At 39.3% G+C, this 22,793-nt stretch overlaps 1 long non-coding RNA gene across 1 annotated transcript in view; it reads left to right on the forward strand.

Moving 5' to 3' along the window:
• The window catches only part of LOC117283086, a 141,909-nt gene extending 123,327 nt beyond the window's left edge, over nucleotides 1-18,582 (forward strand). Inside the window, exon 3 of the long non-coding RNA XR_004514104.1 lies at nucleotides 18,524-18,582. This is a non-coding gene — a long non-coding RNA (uncharacterized LOC117283086). The remainder of the gene's footprint in view (nucleotides 1-18,523) is intronic.
• The last annotated feature ends 4,211 nt before the right edge of the window (nucleotides 18,583-22,793 follow it).

The raw sequence follows: 22,793 nt of genomic DNA on the forward strand, positions 1-22,793 counted from the left end.
CAACTGATAACAATATTAGTGAAATGGATTGTGCTGGATAATGTGGCTGCATTATTTAGAAATATTTGTAATAGCAATCGTGAGGTTTTCATTTAGTTACTTATTTATTTACTCATTTATTTAATTTATTATTTATTTATCTATCTATTGTTGTCAGAAATGAATGAATTTTGCTGAGATCTTACAGTACCACGTTTTAAAAACTTGAAATTTGAGAAAAAAAAAGCACCTGATGATATTTCAGTTTTTTTTTCAGAACAATTTACAAACACATTTCTCAGTAAATTCCATAGTTTCGGGATCAGAAAAGGTAGAGATTTTAAAACAAAAGATAAAAAACGCTCTGATTCTGGAAGATGTATGACAAGGCATTCATCTGAAGAAGTATAATACTTTTGATTCCCCATAATTCATTTCTTCGTCATGACAGAACTTAAGGTATATGTATTTTATTTTGTCAAAACAACACATATACGCCTATATCCATATATAGTAGAAAGACGTTTATCCGAAATGCCATTAACCGAAAAACCGCAAAGAGTTCGCGTCTGCTAAATGAACATTATTGCTGGCCTTTTTAAATAAAGCATTTAGAAATATGCATATATAATTACATGCTTTATATTTTATATTTTACTAAAATTTTATACGCTTTCTGATTTTTATTATTATTAAAGTACAGTATATTATACAATAGTCTCATAATAGTGCTCTTTATATATAGGAGTTTAATACAATTATTCGAATTTTCTATTTTACGAAACATTTTGTCACTAATTAATTCGGGTATTCAAAGTTCTTCTGTGTCACTGCAGGAATATTCTCCTCTATGGCCTGAATTTGTAACGAGTGACGTTCACATAATCTTGAAATAGAAATCTCATTGAAACGGTCTCAGTTTGAACCACTTGGAAGCAATCATAAAATATATGAATTTACTAAAAGGATTTTCGCGAAATGGTTTTGAAAAATAGAGTCAGGAATTATAACTAAATTTCTAGGAGCTGAGTCCTTCTTGTGGAGACGCAAATTTTACAGCTACTCAAGAACTTCCCAGCATTTTATATAACCCGATGGTTCTTTACCGTGTTCACAGGGCCCTCCACTGGTCCCTATTCTAAGCCACACCGATCCAGTCCATAACACCCCACCCTGTCTCTTTATAATCCATTTTAATACTATTTACCCATCTACATCTTAGTCTTCCTAGTGGTCTTCCGTAATTTTAGCTACAGCGTTTTTGTCAAATAGATGTTTTGTATGTTGTTCCAGTTTCTAATGTGTGAGTTATTAGAAGGAGCTTAGATTCTCGTTCGGGAATGCGGATAGTCTTAATAATTTATTATTGTCAATCATCCACTCACAAAGTCCCTACAGGCTGAGGAGCTAAGAAGGCATCTTTAAAAGAAATATGTAACAAAAGTTTTCTATTTGTGATACACTGTACAGTTTACCGTTGTGTTAAAGAGGAAGCAAACGTGCCTTTCCTCTGTGTGTGTACATGTAACCGCTGTCGATTTGCAGAGCCACCGAAATTTATTCTATATATAAATCAATATTTTAAAATGTTCTGGATTTGCAACCTCGAAACCTCAGTTTTAAAACATTTAAACCTCATGTCCCACCGGACCACGTATACCAAGCTTTGTGTTGTGTATTGGGTTACAAAGTTTTACTAATATGTAATACAAAAATAATCGGTTCACCGAACTCAACCGCAGCTTCCTGCATCCAGACGCATATGAAAAACTGGACGTCCTGCACAATTTTTATAAATCATTTGGGAATGTTTCAAAATGTATCTGGGGAAGATCTGGCAAACACTGTGGAGGCAGTAGATTGCTCCAAAACGTTGCCACACGGCTCTCAGAATATGGACTCCTTCAGGAAAACCACAATATAAAAGAAATTCAATATTAAATTAGAAGAAAAGTGAATTATGGAAAGATTTATTAGTATTCAGTTCAGAGATCGTTATCAGTACTTCTGCTTTCGAAAATGCTGAAAATAGTAATATACAAACCTATATTACTGTTCGTTATTTTGTATGGGCGCGAAATTTTGTCTCCCATATGAGGGACATATATAAATTACAATTGCTTGAAAACGAAAGGCTCATAAAAGTATTTGTACTTAACAACACTGAAGATATTACGTGACGAGAAACTTCAAGATTTACTCATGTCAAATAATAGGAGTAAGACAAGGAAAGTTGTCCCTGTGCTTAACTATTTAAGCATCACGACACGAAGATATGGGGGAGTGGATGGATAGACACGTTTTCTTGACTTTGGCATTAGTTGGATGTGAGTGGTCAGCTTTACGCCCCGGCCGCTTTACACCCGGGGAAATAATCGCCGGCTCCCACTAAATAGGAGGCTGCTTTGGCCCCAGAGCCGATGTGAATGATACGGAGAGGAGAATATTCTTAACTCCACCGAGACTCGATCTCCGACTCGTGGGTCGTCCAACCCGTAGCCAGTCGCTATACCATCTGCGCTATCTCAGATTTTCGACAGTCGTGGAGGACTGTGAGTTCTACGAGGCAAATATGAAAGTTTATAGCTTAAGGAATATCGTAAAAAATATATTGGAAGATTAAGAAGGCGATCCAGGATTTCAGAAATATCATCAGCAACTCTCCCATTGATCCATAAAACTGTTCTTGCTGCCATTAAATTTGGTTTAAAAAAATTAGGTTGACGTTATGGATTGAAAAGGCAGCGGTTGTCCTTGCACGAAACAGAAGTTTTCAATCGTCTGTGTGATCTCTTGGCTCTAAATTAGAGAAGTTATGAGTGGCAGCGCATTTACGAAAATTTGAGCGAAGTTTAATTAGCACCTTAGGGAGTATTTAAATCAGTGGCCGTAGTTCTCATCGGAAAATTGAAAGCAAATAATTACCAGTGTCTACCAATTCAAGGAGGCAAAATTTCATTGAAATTTCTGGACCTACATCTCTTCTTTCTCCCACACTACTTGTACGCTGCTGGTGATGAGCTAGGGAAACACTTTCGTCAAAAAATATTCATGTTTAAAATAATGAATCAGGACACGTGTGGAATTCTAGCATGTTGGCTGAGCACTATGGTAAGGGGTGCTCCAAATGCGAAAAGCAAGCCTAAATAATCAGTAGCTACGTTTCAAGAGAGTTCAGTATGCACTTTATACTTTGATATTGTTGTTGCATCCTGAGATTGATTCTATTTTCATTTACATTCGTTTGAATATTTGTGAGTGAGAGAATAATTGTGAGGCCATTTTCGAACTCAGAGTTAAACAGCCTTTAAGGTCCTCCCATTCTTGTAACATGCGAAATAAATGTTATTTGTCGTTCAGTAGGTCCTACCATATATCTTATTGTTTTTTTTTGTTGTAAATTTGTATCAATATTTTCCTTCAGTTTCCAGTTTTAGAAAATTACCGGTTTTCTGGGATGTGACGCGTGCCTTTTGGTCATAGATAAGAGCGTCTCCCTGAAACTTGGGGACTTCTGTGTAAACTGTACGGTGTCATATCCGAGAAGAAAATAATGTTCATAGCCACTACTATGAGAACTTTATATCTTTAGAAATTCTGTTTCCTAAACAAAACAGAGAATCAAGCAAGTTTCCGTAATTCTTCCATCTCCAACTACTGTTACATTTACAACATTTCGTTCCACAAGTTTCATTGTCCTAGTTTTAATGTACAAATATTCATGTTACATTTACATGTTAATTTCTTTAGTTGGAACCCTGCAATTTTTAGCTCATTGTTAGACTCTACTAACATTACATGAGCATCTCAATACACACTTATTACTGGTTGAATTATTTCGATACATGCCAAGTGGAGTCTCCATTATTTTCTTTCTGTTCTCTCGCTATTATAATACTGTTGATCCGTATATTAAACAGAGTCGGAGAGAGTTCTCATCTTTGTCTCATTCCTATATTGGTCCTAACGAGCTTTGAAAACTGTCCCTTTGGTTACATTTTGTAAATTTTAAAATTTACTTTAATTTAAATTTTACTTTATTAAATGAGCCGGGATAGCGTAGTCGATATACTGACTAGCTATGGGCTGGATGACAGATTTCCGGTAGGGGCACGAATTTTCACTTCTCCACGTCGTTCAGACCTGCTCTGGGGTCCATCCAACCTCCTACCCATTGAGTACAGGGGTCTTTTCCCTCGAGCCTAAAGCGGTCGGGGCCTGAAGCTCACCACTTACCTGCAGCTACCTGCTAAAGTCAAGAAAATATGGATTTATACACCCACCCCCATAAGCCTTTAAGGCGTGATACATAATTCGTTAGGCACAGGGATAACTTTACCTTTTTAATCTTTACATTTATTTAATATTTTGATACGTTTTCTTCTGTGAGAATGCGCCGTAGGTTCTTCCGGGTTAGACAGACATGAGCCTTCTTATAATGCCTGAATAGAAGCCAGACAAGCGAAATGTGTTCCGTTTCTTTTGCAATGTAATCTTTATAGAAGAAAGCAGCCTTCTGGGATTTGGCACCGTGTATATGTGGTGTTAACCGACGTTTCGGAGGAACGTATCGCCTCCATCTTCAGGATAGAAGGAAAAATATAAGAAATCCGCAAGCGAAGAGACCGTGAGAACCGGTACCCTGAAGATGAAGGCGATACGTTCCTCCGAAACGTCGGTTAACACCACACATGCACGGTGCCAAATCCCAGAAGACTGCTTTCTTCATAGTCACCGCCGTGAAAGCCTCAAATCTTACATAATCTTTACAGATTTACTTTCCGCCTTGTTACTTTATTGTTCTTCTGAAAATTATGAGGTCTTAGAGGATTAGATGCCTTTTATGGGTACCAAAAAGTGATATTATTTCTAAATCAATAAGATCAATCAGAGTCACTGAATTTATTATCGACGAATATCCACTCAGGAACGTAACAATATTTTTAACTTTGACTCTACGAAATATATGCCTTCAAACTTACCCTTAAGATGTGTACCGTGTAAATATGCTGTCTGTATTATAGACATGAGAGTGGTCTAAGGCATGTACTGTCTTCGCTCGCTTGGAAACCGGGATGGGGGGTTCGAATCCCACTCAGGGCATAGATATTTAGTTTGTGTGTGTGCGCTTTTCTGTGTTTGTGTACAGATAGAGGCCTTGCGACGAGCTGATCAGCCGCCCAAGGAGTCCTACCGAATGTGTAAGATCAAGAAAAACCGAAGTGAACGGAGAAGTTCATGGAGGTAGGCCTAGGCCCACTGGGGCTGTAGTGCCAAGAAAAAAAATATAGACATGAAGGAATGGGTTTAATTAACAGAACATCCAAGCGCACATATTTTTATAAGCTTAGGTATTATCTATGACTGAATTCAGAAGATATGGGCAGTCGTTTTTTAATAAAATTTTCCTAAAGTCTTTATCTCAGTTTGCTCTGAGTAAGTAGCCTTACAGGTCAAGAATTTGTCTCCATTGCTCTCGGACATGTGTCTCACCTGTGGCATACGCTTTCTATACACATTTCCCTCCAGTTTTTTTTTATCTTCAGTTTAGCTGCAATATTGCTCTGCTACATTTCCTTTCCCTTAATTTCACTTGTGACACTTTCCGACAGCGGGGAAATAGATTTTTTATCTAATTACTCCTCAAAGTATAGGACAGAAGTGAGCTGTTTTTAAAAAACACCTTCAACTTCTCATTACCGACTCTTAATTATATTTCACTCTGTTAACGAAATGAAATGCTAATTGACTTTTCCAACAAGGCACTAGGAAATAAGCTTATCCTGTGACAGGAATACTAAATAATTCAGTTCCTCATCAGCATTCAGGATCAAGACATTTTTAAAGCAAGAGTACATCTGATTTCGTAACGAGAGTAACTGCTCAGACGCGTTTATAAAAACTTCGTTCTCGTCTGAAAGCACGGTCTGTTAAGATCTGTTAAGTAAATTAACTACTGTCTGACAATTTGCATAAAGTAAATAAAAAAGACGGCAAATTTAATCGGAGCGTTGGAAACATGTTAATATAAAAACGACTTAACAGATTTATTGCCCCGAATGACTAGGATTTTGGGACTTCTCTATAATCCTCCTTCATTGCAAAAACTAAAGAACACAATGTTTCGGAAGCTAGATCTGTTTCCGTCCTCAGGTGAGGGGTGAGATATCTACTCTTTTGGGTGCCTTAGAAAGCAGTCAACCTTGATCACTAGACAAACCACGTCATTAAGTACTGATATATAAAACCTGAGGACAGGCTTTGTAGAACGAAAATAAGTGGAAAAATTTACAATAAAAATTGTGGTGAAGCGTGCAAAGTCCTGAAACTGCAATAGGAAAGGAGGTGAATATTCTGTGCGACAAACCTAGCTAACAAACTTAGACCATGAAATGCATAGAATAAGATTAATTGGAGAATGTTGTGAAACCCTTTCGTGCCGATCTCTAGCGCCTTCTATGGAGTACAAACTGAACACTCTGTACTAAAACCTTATAGAAAACCTGTGAAGATTATGTCAGATCATGCTGATCCTCCCTGCGAGTTGCCAACTTCATTGCTGATAAGGGGATACATACCCACACTGGCTTGCATGATCGGATTGGATAAGAATGACATATGAGCCGATTCCTATGCTTGCTGCTACTTTCAATTTCTAAAATCCTAGTTTTATTCCAGCCTACCCTATGACCATTTTCATAGGCAAATTTGGCTAACTTTGATTTTTCTAGAAGACCCTCTTTGAGAGTTTGCCTGTGTTCACGGAGTCGCACAGCTAGAAGTCTGTTTGTTTCGCTAAAGTAGCTTCTGCCACATTCACCGGGAAAGCTATCGACGCACTGTGCCGTCCGTTGCGCATCTCTTTCCGGCCTGGTTTTCGTGAGTGAACTCCTAAGAGAGTGTTTAGAAGGATTGCTCTTCAAAGAACATAAAAACAAGAACGGAAAGTTATGAACCTTCACCACAGATTTAAGATATTACTTAAATGGAATTTTGCAAATCTGCGAATCCTCTTTCATTAAGGCCCATGTTCATTTATGACACATTATCGTGTTCTCTGTCTTGACTCATATGGATTGGTTTCACACCCTCACACTCTTGTCTGTTTATATAAGATCCCAAATGGTTTACTGTTTTAAGAATGTTTATTACAATTCTGTACATACATACAATTACATATATACATACAATTCTGTACATTCTGTATTTCCCATATTTGCCATACCGTGCTTTATTCAAGTTATTCACAGCTCCATTGATTTAATCATCGTCATTTTAATCTTGGGGCTGGATTATACAGGAAATATATATTGTGTCATATTTGCTCAAAGCAAGAACCGTAGAGCCAGAGAAACAGCCGTCGTTAGGTAATGACCGCACGCATCAATAGAGGAATTGTCACGATAAGAGACTTGACGCGTAGAGCCGTTGCTATGGAACAATTCAGAAACACACAGCGGTGGAAGAGCTGTGTTTTCTACGCAGTCCACTCGGCGACCTTCGTTAAGCAACAGCGCCATAGACACGCCTTCTCAATGATAGAGATTCTTTGTTTTCTGTGTGGTCCGTGCAGAGGGGTTTTTAAAAAGGACAAGGAAGATCGTTTGAGGCAGTTAAGTTTAGAGTCGCCAAACTACCAGGTTATGATCTAGGGAGCAGAGAAATTGAATTGAAGAACTGAGAGAATCTCTTGAGAAGAGAGTCGAAGATGATTGAGAAGGAACCCCAAGAAAGGACTTTGCCTGTGCAAATTAGGCTTTATGTGTGCTGTAGTTACAGTGGGACTGCAAGAGTGGAACAAATGGGGCCACTAAGCTGCGGCGAAGGAACTGACGAAAGGTACATGGAGTTGGAACTCAGCAGCTGGCGCCCTTTAGTGGGAAACACGGAAATTAGAGTAGCATGGGTCTCATAGCCTGGCACGTTAACTTCCAGGTTACAGCAGGAGGCACATATAGTTGTCACTGTACTTAAATTATTTAATCCCTGGAACATTTACTTTAATAATTGTTTTATGTAGAAAATATTTCTAAGCGAATAAAAGGCTAGTAAATAAATTATTTAATTTTAGGGCAAATTCAACGTTAACTGAAAAGCTATTAGCCTTGTAACTATTGATTCGTGTATGTAGTAGGTGAATANTATATAATCTATTCTGTCAAACTCGTATCAATTTATGCCACAGTTTTTTGTCTTTAATTAATAATAATAATAATAATAATACCAATGGGTACTAGCGGCAACACCTCCTCCGGGGATCAGTCGGCCAGTACGTGGAACTGATCACTCACCTCCATCTGCTGTCGACGTTAAGATTATGCAAAGCTGTACCTCCACTCCCAATATGTTTTTATGAAATGATATTAATTAAACATAAGGACAAAATTATCTTTTTTTTTAAATCGTTATTAGTAAGGTAAAGATAAGGTTGTCCCTGTGCTTAATTGATTAACCACCACACCATGAAGACGTATGGGGCAATGGTAGTATAGCTCCACATTAATAAGCAAAAATGAAATTATAACGCAATTGAAAACTTGCGATGCTTCCACGGCTGAGCAACTTACAATCGATTTATACATTTCCCCTGACACAGTTTCAGTCAGTTCCTGTAATAGAGCCAAAGTAGTAAGAACTTCCGATTTCGACACTTTTGCACAGTGTCAGTATTAAGGATAGTTTTATTGGCGCTGGAGTCATTCATCGATAATGAAGGGATGATCTGTTCCTGCAGTTACCATGATTTTTGTGTTCGAATGATCATTACCAGTCAAATATTACAAAACTACGAGGCATATGCAGCTGTATTTGAAATAACTCATCCCGCCATCTATCCTTACTTTATCCAACTAACCTTTCCGTTCACAGGCCCTAACAGATGGCGCGATGTTACAAAATAACAGCAAGATTTGCTCTTGGAGAAAGACAGAAGTCAAAGCTAATGTCATGTACGAGTACGTTGAAATGCATTGCACTAAACAGCAACCTGTCTTCGCTTGTTTCAATTATGTTGTCCATTATATACACACAACTTTGTCATTATCGTGACGTGAAATGCGCCTTAGTTTTGTTTCTGCTTATCCTTCCTTCCTTCTATCCTTCGTTCCTTCCTTCTTTCCTTCATTCCTTCGTTCGTTCCTTCGTTCCGTCCTTCCTTCTTTCCTTCGTTCCTTCGTTCCTTCGTTCCTTCGTTCCTTCCTTCGTTCCTTCGTACCTTCCTTCCATCCTTCTTTCCTTCCTTCCTTCCTTCTTTCCTTCCTTCCTGCCTTCCCCTCGGCGCTGCAGCTCAGGGTGAGCTTTGGCCTCCTGAACACTCTGTCTCCATTCTTCTGTATTCTTAGTCTTTCCTCCTCATCCTTTCACTTCCGTGCCCCTTCGCTGATGTCGATTTCCATTCAATTCAGCCATCCGATGCTGATTATCTGCTTCCTGAACAAAGTAGTTTTTACGGTGTGAGGTCGTTAGCCTCACGCCCAACCCCCAGCATGTAGGACCAGGATATCCCTCTTCATCTGGCTCCTATCCCTTGACCTGTCTGGCATAGGTGACCCTAACAGTAGCTACGCTACCGCCAGCATAGCTCTCAGGAGCACTCAAAACCCACCACCACCACGATAAGGTGCGGACATCATCGGTGGGGTTCTTCTTCTCCTAGTGGTACCTTTATCACGATCGATATCTTAAATGCTCGAGCCTCGCGCTCTCAGTATAGAGATAACCAGACACTTGAAGATGGAAGTAGATTCAACTCACGAAACATCACATATGTAAAAAAAACATGCCTACTTCAGGCAATATAAAATGTGTAACCTAACTGCAATTTGATGAACCAAATATTATCAAAACACTTAGAGGATCGCTTGTGTCTAATAATATATATTTCAAACTACAATAATTTTTAACAATTTTATCTTGTGTAGATTTAAATTTTATATAACATTGTCACAAATTAATGGTAGTTTGTCAATAAAGGTAGATGGACTAACTTATGTATGTCCATTTCTGTTTATATCTGGTTTTGTCTTGCAAGCGGCATGCAAACCCGCTTGTTAAGGATGATTGATATCACAGAAATATTACAGGCTTTGCATCTTGATTACAGGAAAATGTTTCGCAGAGTTTGCTGGAGATAATAGTGTGTCCCCTATTGTGAAGCACCAAGCTTCAGTTTCTGTGCTGTGAAAGACCCTGAAGTGTATTATAAGCAGCTTAAATTCCTGCTTTGGTAGACATAGATAATTAGAAGAAAGCGAGACAAAAACGTAGCAGTTATGTGTTATTAACACGAGAATAAACAAATATTATTTTATGTTTGTCTCTCACAGATATACAGGCTTAGAAAACCTTCTATTTTTTTATCCTTATCCATAAGGATTGAATTCTTTAGTACTTGTTCCGTGGTTCATAAATCAAACAGCCCCTCTATTTAGTTTACTCCAGACTCTACCTGTGTTTGCTTTTCGTCTGGGAGTGTCTTGTATATGTTACAGCAAAAACTCGAAATCCCTTCTACCAGTTCTTGTAAGCCTAAACTAATCCATCGGGAGAGTAGGAAAGATTATTTTTCCACTTATGAACTAAATGTTCACGTATTCGGACCTACGAAATTCTCTAATAAGACATATTATATTAATCCGATATTTTTAATTACATATTCTTCAAACCAAATGATTTGATATCGAGGGCCTCGTTTTTAATGATGACACTTATTTGGTTCAAAGATACATTTTCTTACTCTCCTTCCTAAAACCAAGAGCTAAGGCTGCATTTTCAGGTTACAGAGCCAATCTCTCTAAAATGTGTTAATAATATATAAAATATGTTTTTATTGGGGTCCAGAGGGATTTAATTCCGTTTCGTAATACCGTTTTTGAAGCTGTCACCTATTCTTTATCTATGCTGTTGGTGTTAATCTACAAGGTCGTAATGGAATACCATAAAGAGAAACACAGAAAATTTAATTGATGCTGCCCGCGCCATAGCTCGAGCTGTTAGTCGCTGGCTTCCCACCGAGGCGGCCCTGGTTGAAAACCGGGTCTGGTCAAGTGAGATTTGTGGTGGACAAAGTGACGCTGGGGCGGGTTTTCTCCGGGTACTTCGGTTTCCCCTGCCAATCTTCATTTTACCAAATTCTCCATCATCATAAACGCCCGGGGCAGGCTACAGTAGGCCAATCAGTAGCCGCCGTGCCGAGTGGACCCAGTTGGACTCCACCCCCCACTAAACGAATTAAAAAAAATTAATGCAAGTAAGGAGGTTGGTCTAGAAGAAAACGCAAAGAAAACTTAGTATGCGTTGCTGTCTTGTTGTCAGAATATACGGCAATATCATGATATAAGGAAGCAAACAAATGTTCTGAAAATGTGGCAGAGTTCAGATATTTGGGAACGAGAATAACAAATCAAAATTTGATTTAGGAGGAAAATAAGAGGAGATTGAATTAGGGTAATTCTTGCTACCCTTTGGTCCAGAAGCTTTTTTCTTCTCGTCTGCTGTCTAAAAATATAAAAAATAAAATATACAAAACAGTAATTTTGCCTATGGTTCTATATGGGTGTGAAATTTGGCCTCTGACATTAAGGGAGAAGCATAGACTGAGGGTGTTTGAGAACAAGGTGCTGAGGAGAATATTTGGACCGAAAATGGATGATTTAATAGGATGCTGGAGAAAACTGCATAATAAGGAGCTTAAGAAATTGTACTCTTCGCTAAATGTAATTAGAAGTATCAAGTAAGGAAGAATGAGATGGACAGTGTATGTAGATTGCATAGGGGCGAAGAGGAACCAATTGTAGGATTTCGGTGGGAAAGCCAGAAGGAAGTAGACAACTAGAAAAACCAGACGTAGGTGCAAGATAATATTAAAATAGATCTTAGATAAATAGGAAAGTGTAGTGTGAACTGGATTCATTTGATTCAGGATAGGGATTAGTGGAAGACTTTTGTGAACACGCTAATGAAACATCGGTTTCAATAAAACGTTGCCAAATTCTTGAGCAGCTAAGCTACTGGCGACTTCTCAAGAAAAACACAGATCCACGGAGTTAGTTTCCCTCTACCTCCAAACTACCGCATGACTTTCAGGCCAGAACAAATATTTGTCTGTCGCGTACCAGTCACGGAATCACTGCATGATTAAGCTATGAAATCCTAGAGCAGTTAAGCGGTTCGGGATTATTATCCCTATTCTTGCACGTTGGAGTGATGTTCGGGTACACGGAAACTTCATACACAGCATTAAGGCAGCTTTCCCAGAGCTCTGGCAGGCTTAACTATGTTCTACTGTGCTCCACTGCAGAGAGTTAACAGCTGTAACTTCAAGTATTCTATCTTTTGTTTGCTCAGACTCTGTCTCCACGAATTAGGGGGCTGATGGAATATTTCAAAATAATATACATTAAAAGGTAACTTCTGTAAGGCAAGGGAAGCCTAAACAAACACCCTGGACCTCAAGGTTGTGGGTTGGGCTCAGGGCCAGCTACCTAGAACCAGAAAAAATTTACATGCTAAAAAATCTCAGATAAAAGGAATTATTGATATCATCTTTGGACATGGTAAATAAGATATGTTATTAATACGGAGATTGAGTTTGTATCATGTTTATCCTCGAAAGGGATTTGATTAAATTTTTTTATTGAGTTCTACACTAATTTTTCGGATAAATTTTTGTCTTTCACTGATATAATATAAGTGGATTATGACTGCAAGGAAAACATTGGGATGTTAATTAATTTTAATTGAGGTCAATTTATTTTAATTAGGAAATATCGCGTTCACACGCGATAAGTAATTTTGATGTACAGTGCAACAATTTTAGCAATTTAGTAGGCACTTGATGATGGTCGTATACGGTCGAAACTTGTAGTGAGGTGAGAAGAGAATAAGTTGCATTTCAGACGTCAATATGTGTGAAATCAGACAGAAATATTCAATGTTTCATTACACAGATTTATCCTAGAAAGTTTCGTATAAATCTGTTAAATAAACACAAATTGCACTAACCCTTTAAAACACACTGATAACTACATTTACTGTCAGTTTTAACTTTAAAATCTCTTCTTTTTTCCCACTGTGCTTTTATGCGTTTCCTGATCATTTTCCTAAACAGTGTTAACCTGTTGGTTTTTTTTTAACGGAGAAGCCTTGTGCTTTGGGGTAAGAACCGGTTCTGTTATTATTATATAGCTAACTACTGGCCTCTATCTTATATAAGGAAGAACGATTTTTACCTCTGTACAGACCGATAGCTCATCTCTACTGGCAATAAGCTCTAACGTATTGGTTTGTAGCTGCAATAAACTAACATCGTGTTAAGGGTTATATAAATGCGAGAAGGGTGGATTTGGAAAATTTATATCTGTGTGCTATAAACACACGTTGGCCTAGAGATAATGCTGTTGACATCTATTCGGGGATTATTGGGTTCAAATTTCGGCCGAACCTCCGGTTATCTTGATTGATATATTTTGCGGTTTTCTACGGTACCTCCAGGCAAAACTCGGAATACTAAATGGATTAGGTCACGATCGCTTCCTTCCAGATTGTCTTTAATTCATCTCTCATCCTACCATCCGATGCTATATAGATACTGACAAACAACAAACTTCGTGGCTTGAGTCATCAAGCGAACAATACCGACCGAGCGACCTCCGCTTGTCGGCGAAGTTAATACCAACTTTAGCGGATAGAGGGCGTCACGTGGTCAGCGCAACGAATCCCCACGGCCGTTAATTTCGGTTTTCTAGACCGGAGGTGCTAGTTCCTTGAAATACTTCTCAGAAAATCTGGTAGCGCCGGGACGTGAACCTGGACCTCTGGATCTGTAGGCAGGACCTCTGGTCACTAGACCACAGAGGCGGTCTATAAATACTGACAAAATTGTTAAATAGTCCAAGGAAACTTGCTTGTGTACTTCGAACTTGTTTCCGTTTCATTCCTGGACTCTTTGGGCGACACTTGAGAAACAGTCACATCTGTGGATCACATCGCCATCTCTTGGCGGAGCTTCAATATACTGCAGACTCTAGTGGACCAAATTGGAACTACTTCTGAAATTGTTTATTAGTATTGATCGAGCAAGTTAGAATTTCGCAGTTCTTTTGTATTACAGGACTCGCCATTTAAAACGCGTTATTTTTGCAGCATTTTTTTGGGCTAAAACTTTGAACTAATATATAATTTTGAATTCTAGGAGAGCTGGATTTTTCTGTAGTTAGTTCATAAAATTATGTTGCGATTTAAGGTATAATTTCATAAACGTCTATGGATCCAGTAATAAAATCTCCATTACAAAGACAGATAAGCTACTCGTAATGCAATTTTGATAAATGTTCACTGTTTATTCTGAGATTAATGCGAAACATATAAGCACACTCTGTATACACAGACTCTTAAAGTTAAATCATATGTAGTTAGATCTGTGCACTAAACAGTTAATGCAACAGGATGCAACGAGTGTTAAGACACATAAGTAATTACAAAATAGCCGGAACTATAACAACCAACGTCAGAGTTCCGTAACAGACTTCAATAAGCCTAGTAACCTACTGGGAAGAATGTTGAGTGAATACAAATCGATTAGGTGAATAATTTATATTTGGACTTTTTGCCAGCATTAGAAGGAATATAATCTAACTGCCTTAGATACATGATGGAATATGAGCGGTATGATATGGTAACATTTCATCTGAAAGACCGGAATAGTGGAGCTAGAAGAAATGGCCGTTGTTAGGTAACGGCCAATAAATTTGTCACCTTGGCAACGGACACGCAAGCTAAAATAAAGAACTGCTGGAACGGTGTCTTCTATGCGACCCGTGCCGAGGTTGTATAACGAGAACCGCCGGGAAACGAGAGTCCATAACCCCATGGAGGTGGGTTCTAGTACCGCCACCGTAGCCCTGCGAGTGATAGGAGGCGACAAAAAGTTGATTTTCTGTAACAAGGTTCTTCCCACCATTGGAAATTTTCCGCTATTTGCACACGGCTGCCAACCTTCCGCATGTGTACAATTATGTAACAAAATCCTACAGGAAACAAACAAATGTCATACAGAATAATGAGAATGGATATGTTCCTAGCATAGGGCAAGGCGAAACCAGACGCACAAAATATAAGAAGCTTAAACTTGGCGGCGGTCAATCTTGCAACCGTTGAAGTGACTAAGCTGCCGTTGTAGCATAAGATACATAAGCTAGGCATGATCTGCTTTGCAAAGCCTGGACTGAGAGAGAACTTGCACTAAATATACATAATGGCCGCGCCATAGCTCAAGAGGTTAGTCGCTGGCTTCCCACCGCGGCGGCCCGGGTTCGATCCCGGGTCTGGTCAAGTGGGATTTGTGGTGGACAAAGTGGCACTGGGGCAGGTTTTCTACGAGTATTTCGGTTTCCCCTGCCAATCTTCATTCCACCAATTGCTCCACAATCACCCTCACCTATCATCTGGGGCTGATACAATAGGCCAGAAGTGGCCGCAGTACAAGGGACTTAGTCCCACCCCATTAGCAATAAAAAATATATATACATAATCAACATAATTGGTTATTGGTTCCGGGGTAGACGTATCGGCCTCTTCCTGCTTCGAGTTCATCTTCTAGTTCGAACTGGTCCATAAATCCTTTATGGCCCCAAATTCTCATCCGAGGCAGACATGGAATCATTCTTCGTGTTGCACCCAGTTTGTCCGGTATTCTTCAGCTGCTCTGTTGAGACTAAATATTGCAAGCTCTTCTCTTATATATTCTTGCTTTCTTAGTCAACCAGCTTCTTTCCTGCTACTGTTGTCAGGAATTCTATTTTCGCGGTTACTCTTCTCCTTTGTTGCTTGTTCAGAGTGCAACGCATTGCTCCGCACAGGAGCTGACGTAGCCACAACCAAAACCTCGTAACATTTTAAAATAGGTGTCTGTCTTCTTACTTTCTCTATTAGCGTTCTCATTAATATATCACGGATATGCTGACATTTTACCTTCAAAATCATCATTTTAGCCATACCTTATAACGCAAAGTCCGATCACAGTGGCCGTGCGGTCTAAAGCATGAAATGTCTTCGCTCTCTCAAACACTGGGAGTGTGGATTCGAATTCCACTTGAGTCATGGATGTCTGTGTTTGTGCTGTCCTGTGTATAGACTAGTGGCCTGGCGACGGGCTGATTCCCCACTCAAGGAGTCCTACCAACTGTGTAAAATATCAAGAAACTGGAAAGCGGTCAAACCCCAACAAAGCCTGTAGAGCTTTGTTATGTAAATGTAAAGAGGTAACGTAAATTTGTACCAACGATTAATCAATTAAGCAATGAAGATGTATGGGGGAGTGAATGTACAGATCCATGAACTCTTATCCTTGGCATTATACGGGCTTGAGTGTTCAGCTTCATGCCCGGGCCGCATGTGTCACGGGGTAGAGCCCCAGTATCCATTGGTTGGGAGGCTTGGTGGGCCCCAGAGCTTCTCTGGGCGATGTGGAGAGGAGAATATCCTTCTTCTGCCAAACATCGAAGGTCAGGCTGAAAGACTCGGTCATCCAGTTTATTGGCAGTGGCTGCACGACTGGGCTATCCCGAGTAGCCATACACGTAGTTAATAAAACAAAAACATATCAAACTCCGTGGCCTGTAGTCCACAAGCCAGCTATAACGACCGAGCGACCGCCGATTGTCGGCGAAGTTAGTGATAGAGGGCGTCGCGTGTTCAGCGCATTGGACCCCCACGGCTGTTAATCTCGGTTTTCTAGACCAGAACCGCTATTTCGTTTAAATAGCTCCTCAGTTATCCTCACAAGGCTGAGTAAACCCCGTTCCAGGCCCACTACTTCTCAGAAAATCTGCTAGGGCTGGGAATCGAACTTTGGATCTCTCGATCTGTAGCCAGTAACTCTGACCACTAGACCACATAGGCGCTCCATTCGTACTTAATATGAAACCTAAATGTTTACATTTTATGATTTTCCTATTATTGTATTATTATCGTATTTACGCATGTATAGGCCGCATATTTTTGGCCAAAAATTCAAGAGGAAAACTGGGGTGCGGCTTATATTCGAAATATTCGAAATCACACTTCATTTAAACAAAATTAACGTTGCCAAATTTCGGAATAATTTCTATTCCCGAAATAATATTCTAAGAAAATTATTTTTTTCTATAATTTTTGTCTGAAAATTGTGCTGCGGCCTATACACGCACGCGGCTTATACATGCGTAAATACGGTAATTAGTAGCCAGTGTCTTGCATCTATTGTTGTTGCCCATGAAGGCTACTACTCGTGTTTCGGAAGACAATAATGCCATATTATATTCTGCTATGCTAACTTTTAATAATAAACTCTTAAGTCTATCATGGCTGAAAAAAAGTAAAATTCATTACAACGCGTTCTCTCGTCTCGGGAAGGTCTTAACATCGAAAGTAGAAGCCGGGATGGCACAGTCAGTATAGCGACTGGATACGGGCCGGACGACTGAAAGGTCGACTTTCGATTCTCGGTAGGGTCAAGAATTTACCTTTCTCGAAGTCTTCTAGACCGGTTCTTGGGGCTCCTATCTAATGGGTTCCAGGGACACTTTCTTTGGGTTTAAAGAGGCCTGGGCGTGGAGCTGACTACTCACTTCCAACTTGTGTTGAGATGAAGAACAAGTGGGTCTATACAACCACTTTCCCATACACCTCATGGAGTGGTGCTTAATTATTTGAGCACAGGGGCAACTTTACCTTTACCTTACCACATATTTAGAGTGTGTCACCTGATATCGTTAGGACCATTACATTAAGGAGAATGCGATGTTTCATGAATTCTGTACGAAGAAAAGCAGATGATTTGAATATTCTCTGGATGTAGACTAGCCAGAAACTAATGTTCTGTACAGCCGAATTTGGAATCCGTGTTAAGATATGCACATTGTATACGTATGTACGCTATTCAGGCATTCGAATTTTATCGATAAAAAGTCGATTCTTATCGAACAGATGGTATTGCAGGCTGGAAGTATGCGGAAGCGTCACTAGGTGTCACGGCTGTTCATGCTCGTATGTATAAATCAATATCATTCGCACTTCATTCGCTCCATTTAAAGTCTCCCAGAGTCGAAAGGCGATTGCTATCAACGTAGAAAATTGTTTCCTGACTTATGGAAAGGATCTGCATCTCAAATACAATTAAAAAGTACCTGCCATGAAAACCGATATCATATTTATGAATAGGCCTCTGACTTTTGTCGAAACGGTTTTGTCTAGGTAAATAAAAGAATCATAATACCTGTGATAGATGCAGGTTATATTACGTCTCGAAAATTTCAGCGCTCTAGCATTCAGAAACTGTCCATCGTAATTGACATATTAAGTTCTGAAATGCAAATTGAATTAATTCTTAGCTATCTCCTTCGTGTTCTGATAAATACCAAATTGATGATGGTGGGAAATTTCGAAACTACTACATTTACACCAAAGCAGATGTTGTTTCTTTTTTAAGGAAATGTAATGGATGGACTTTGTAGTCTTTTTATTGGTATCACAACTTTAAAATAATTACTTTTTTTTTAATTTTCAGCAAATGAATGTCGGAAGATACGGCTCCGCTACCAAGTTAAAAAGAAGGATGAGGTAAGGTGAAATGAAATAAGGTGAGACGAAATAAGATAAAATAAGATGAGGTGAGGTGATACGCTTCTCTGCAGAAGTTGTTGCCTGTTGTTAAAAATTATGGAAATAACCATCCAAATCGTATTCCCCTCCGTTTAATAGGAATTGGAGGATATTCATAAATTTGTATTGATGAGGTCGCAAACGGCTGCACTTGACCTTCAAGCCTCCTACGCTATTACATTACTGGGTGCTTGGGAAAAGGGACTCTTACATATGCCTTTCAAGAAATACACTGTAATTTTTAATTAAAAATATTAAACGTTAATGTGTCAACGGTGTTAAGCCGCGAGATTCAAATATCGACGAAGAAGACGGTTCGCTAGAAACGTAAAGCAACTCTTCATGTGTTCTCAGAGTAAAATTATCCCTTGTGCATCACTTGATGAAATATTCCCAACAGAAAAATCTAGAAACGGACGCAATTCAAGGTACTGAATACAGAATGTTTGAGAACAATGTTTTGATCTAAATTCATGGAGCTGAGCCCTTCTTGAGAAGATCCTCAAGAACTTCCCAACATTTTATGGAACCCGAAGGTTAATTACCTTCTTCACAAGAGCCCTCCACTGGTCCCTATCCTTCGCCAGCTCCAATGTTTGTGCATACGAGAGAGAAAACAACAGGGGGGGTGGAGATTATTATGAAATGAATAACTTCGTACTTTGCATTTTTTGTGACCGGGGCATACCTTTTAATATTAATATACATTTTAGAGGAATGTTTTGTGAAATTGCAAACTGTTTTTAACTGCCTCAAAATAGGTTCCAATTACGAGTGTTTGTAAACGCCTAATGAACTTTCGGGTCCGATAAACTGAGAGAAGTTTTCGGCCAAATTACGTGCGTAATTAAAGACAGGTCAAGTACGTGGACTTCTTAGTAGAACACATTTTTTTATCGATTTCCTTCTTTTTTTTTCTGTAAGAAGTTACAATAAGCAAAAGGTAGGATCATATAATATTGACATGTAGGAGGCTACTCATCAGTAGACGCCTTTCGTATAATAATCCATACAGATTAGTTGTGTTTGCAGGAGTAGAACTTACATCTAACTTACATCTATAACCTCAATCTAGCTTATAAACTAAATATAATGCTTAAGATCATTTGGCGGGAAGCGTTTAAGTTTTCTGTTCCGAATTGGCTGGCTCATGAGGTCTATTGCTAGTGCGTTTGGATGCTTGTTAAGTCTGTTACTATATTTAACACTAAGTTCTTTTATTTCTTCTTTGACTCTAGTCATACCAAGGCCATTCCGGATGAGATTGTTAGGCACACACCAGGGGGCACTGGTTATCATGCAAAGTGCCTTTGACTGGTAGCGTTCTAATATGAGCTCGTTCCCCACAGTTGGGTTCTATACGTTCAGATGGGCTTCAGTATGATTTTGTAACCCAATAGTTTGCTGTCAAGTGTCAGCTTGGAGGTTCTTCCTATTATCCAGTATAGTTTGGTGAGTCTAGTAGAACGCATAAAGCGTATTTCATATTGCATATATTTCTAGTGCTGTAAGTTATTTTTGTTATTTGTGATATTTAATTTCATTTCGTTTTTATGAAGAACTTATTACTCTGTAAGATTCGAGGTTTTCACGCCGGTGACTATGAAGAAATCCGTCTTCTGAGATGTGGCACCGTGTAGAAGTGGTGTTTGTACCGGTTCTCAAGGTCTCTTCGCTTGCGGATTTTCTTATTTTTCCTTCTACCCTGAAGACGGAGGCGATACGTTCCTCCGAAACGTCGATTAACACCACTTCTACACGGTGTCACATTCCAGAAGACGGTTTTCTTCAGTTTATTACTCATATAATCTCTCTAGCTTGAACTTGTCGATCCTAACCTATTTGCACCCTAACAATATGCATAACTTTTGACTCGTAAACAATGCATTATACATACGGAATAACCAATTCTACGATCTGTGTCCGCCGATCACGGCGGCCGCGCGGTCTAAAGCATAACTGTCTTTGCTCGTCGAACACTCGAGGGTTCGAATCCCACTCAAAGGTATGGATGTTTGTGTGTAGATAGCGACCTTGAGACGGGCTGATCACTCGTCCGAAGAATCCTACCGTTTGTGTAAAAAAGATTACAAAACTGAAGAAGAGACCAGGGCCCAACAAAGGGCTGTAGAGCCAGTGATGAATGAATGAATGAACGAACGATATGTCTCCATGCCAAGTTTCAGCTCCGTAGGCTAAACTGTTCATTGGTTATCTCCATCAAATCAAAACAGAAGATTTCCCTGTACTATCCATGCTGGTATTTTACTTTCGACAGGAACACAGTCTCAGCAAAATTTACACAGTTACTCATGATCTCTTGCCACAAATCACTTCAGGACCATAAATTAAATGACGCTAGTCCCGATTTCTCTTCATAATTTCGCGCATCTGCCATGTTGTTACAAGTCTGTGGGACGATAAACATTTTGGCGAGCTCCAGTGACCTAATGGTTATATAAAGTTAGCCAGAAGCAGGCAGGCTGCTTCAGAAGATGGGGACAGGGGGGGACAGGAGGGGACAGGCCAGTAGATGCATAGAAACAGGCGGAAGGGGTCTGAAGTCCCCATCTTACACATTCTTCATTGAGGCAGGAAAGTACACTCCAATATGGCAACTATCCCACAAAATACCAAAATCCTCTTCTTATGGAAGAAGTTTGTTTGGCTGGCCCATCTATCACGGCTCTTTCATTCATCACCTGCATGAGACCTGTATCCTGTCCATTCTTTTCAGAACTGGTTCATTATCAAAGCGTGCCCAATCCCAAGATATTGAAATGTATAAGTACATCTACTTATTAACCCTACACAAATCTTTCCCAGTTTAGTGACAATTTCACGGAGCTCAGCCCTTCTAGAGAAGTCGCTTGTAACTCGGCTAATCAAGAATTAACCATTACTTTATGGAACACAAAGGTTCATTACAGTGTTCACAAGAGCCCTCTACTAATCCGTTTTGAGCTAGATCAGTCCAGTCCATAACATTCCATCCTATCGCTCTATAATAAATTTTAATAATATCAATCTTCCTGAGTCTATGTCTTCATAATGGTCTGTTCCCTTCTGGCTTTCCCACAAAACCTCTATATATTCTGTTCTTATCCACCATCAGTACTACATGCCTGCCCATCTCATCCTCATTGACTTGATCATTCTAATTATATTTGGTAAAGAGTACAAGTTATGAAGCTCCTCATTATGCAGTTTTCTCCAACCTCTATCACTTCTTCCATTTTTGGTCCAGATATTTTCATAAAATATTATATTTTATGCTATGTCTTCTGTTTTAGTGGCAAGACACGGCGTAAAATAGACCATTATCTTTTCATGTTAAGCCAGCATCACTTATTTATATGAGGGTCCTAACCAACGAGTCTCTGCAGCAGTCATTATGCATTCGTGAAGTAAAGTGCTTAGAATTAAAAAGGAAAGAGGAATTCGTGTCTGTCTAATCATCTGAAAACATATTTCAAATTTGAATTGTAGCACTTCTCCGTATGGTGAAAGTATGGAAATGAAAAAGCGTTCTGGTTATGCGATTTACTGCGAAAAAAAAAATAGAAATATAGAGCACTGGACTAGGCAACATGTCGACAAACACCTTTGGAAAATATGTAATTTCAATGGAATACATCTTCCCGCCCCTGTTCAAGGACTTGACGTTGTGTAAATAGGAACAGGTGTGAGGCCAGACTTCTATTTTGTGCTTCTCAGATTTTGTTTGGAATTCGTGACGACGGTTCGGATGTGAACACTCGTGTTCTCCTAATGAAACTCACAGGTTAGGCATGGGCATGCTGACATCGTTACAGAAAACATAAGTGTTTCAAAAACAAAATTATCCTACAGCTTCACAGCCTCCTGTAAACAGCACGGAAATTTCGTTGACCATTCTCCAATTCAGATTTACGTGTATTTTGATCACTGAGAATATGCAAGAAATGCATTTTTAGTGTGAAGCATTGCCGGTTACGGTGGCCCCGCGGACTAAGGTATGAACTGTCTTTGCTCACTGGAACATTTGGATCATCCTCGAATCCAACTTGAAGCGTGAGTGCCTGTGTGTTTATTCTGTATTTGCGCTGTCCTGTGTGTAGGTAGCGGTCTTGCGACGGGCTGATCCCCCGTCCAAGGAGTCCTACCGTCTGTGTAAAATATCAAGAAACTGAAAA

Source organism: Cryptotermes secundus, unplaced genomic scaffold (genome assembly GCF_002891405.2).
Source record: "Cryptotermes secundus unplaced genomic scaffold, Csec_1.0 scaffold197, whole genome shotgun sequence".
Classification (NCBI taxonomy): domain Eukaryota; kingdom Metazoa; phylum Arthropoda; class Insecta; order Blattodea; family Kalotermitidae; genus Cryptotermes; species Cryptotermes secundus.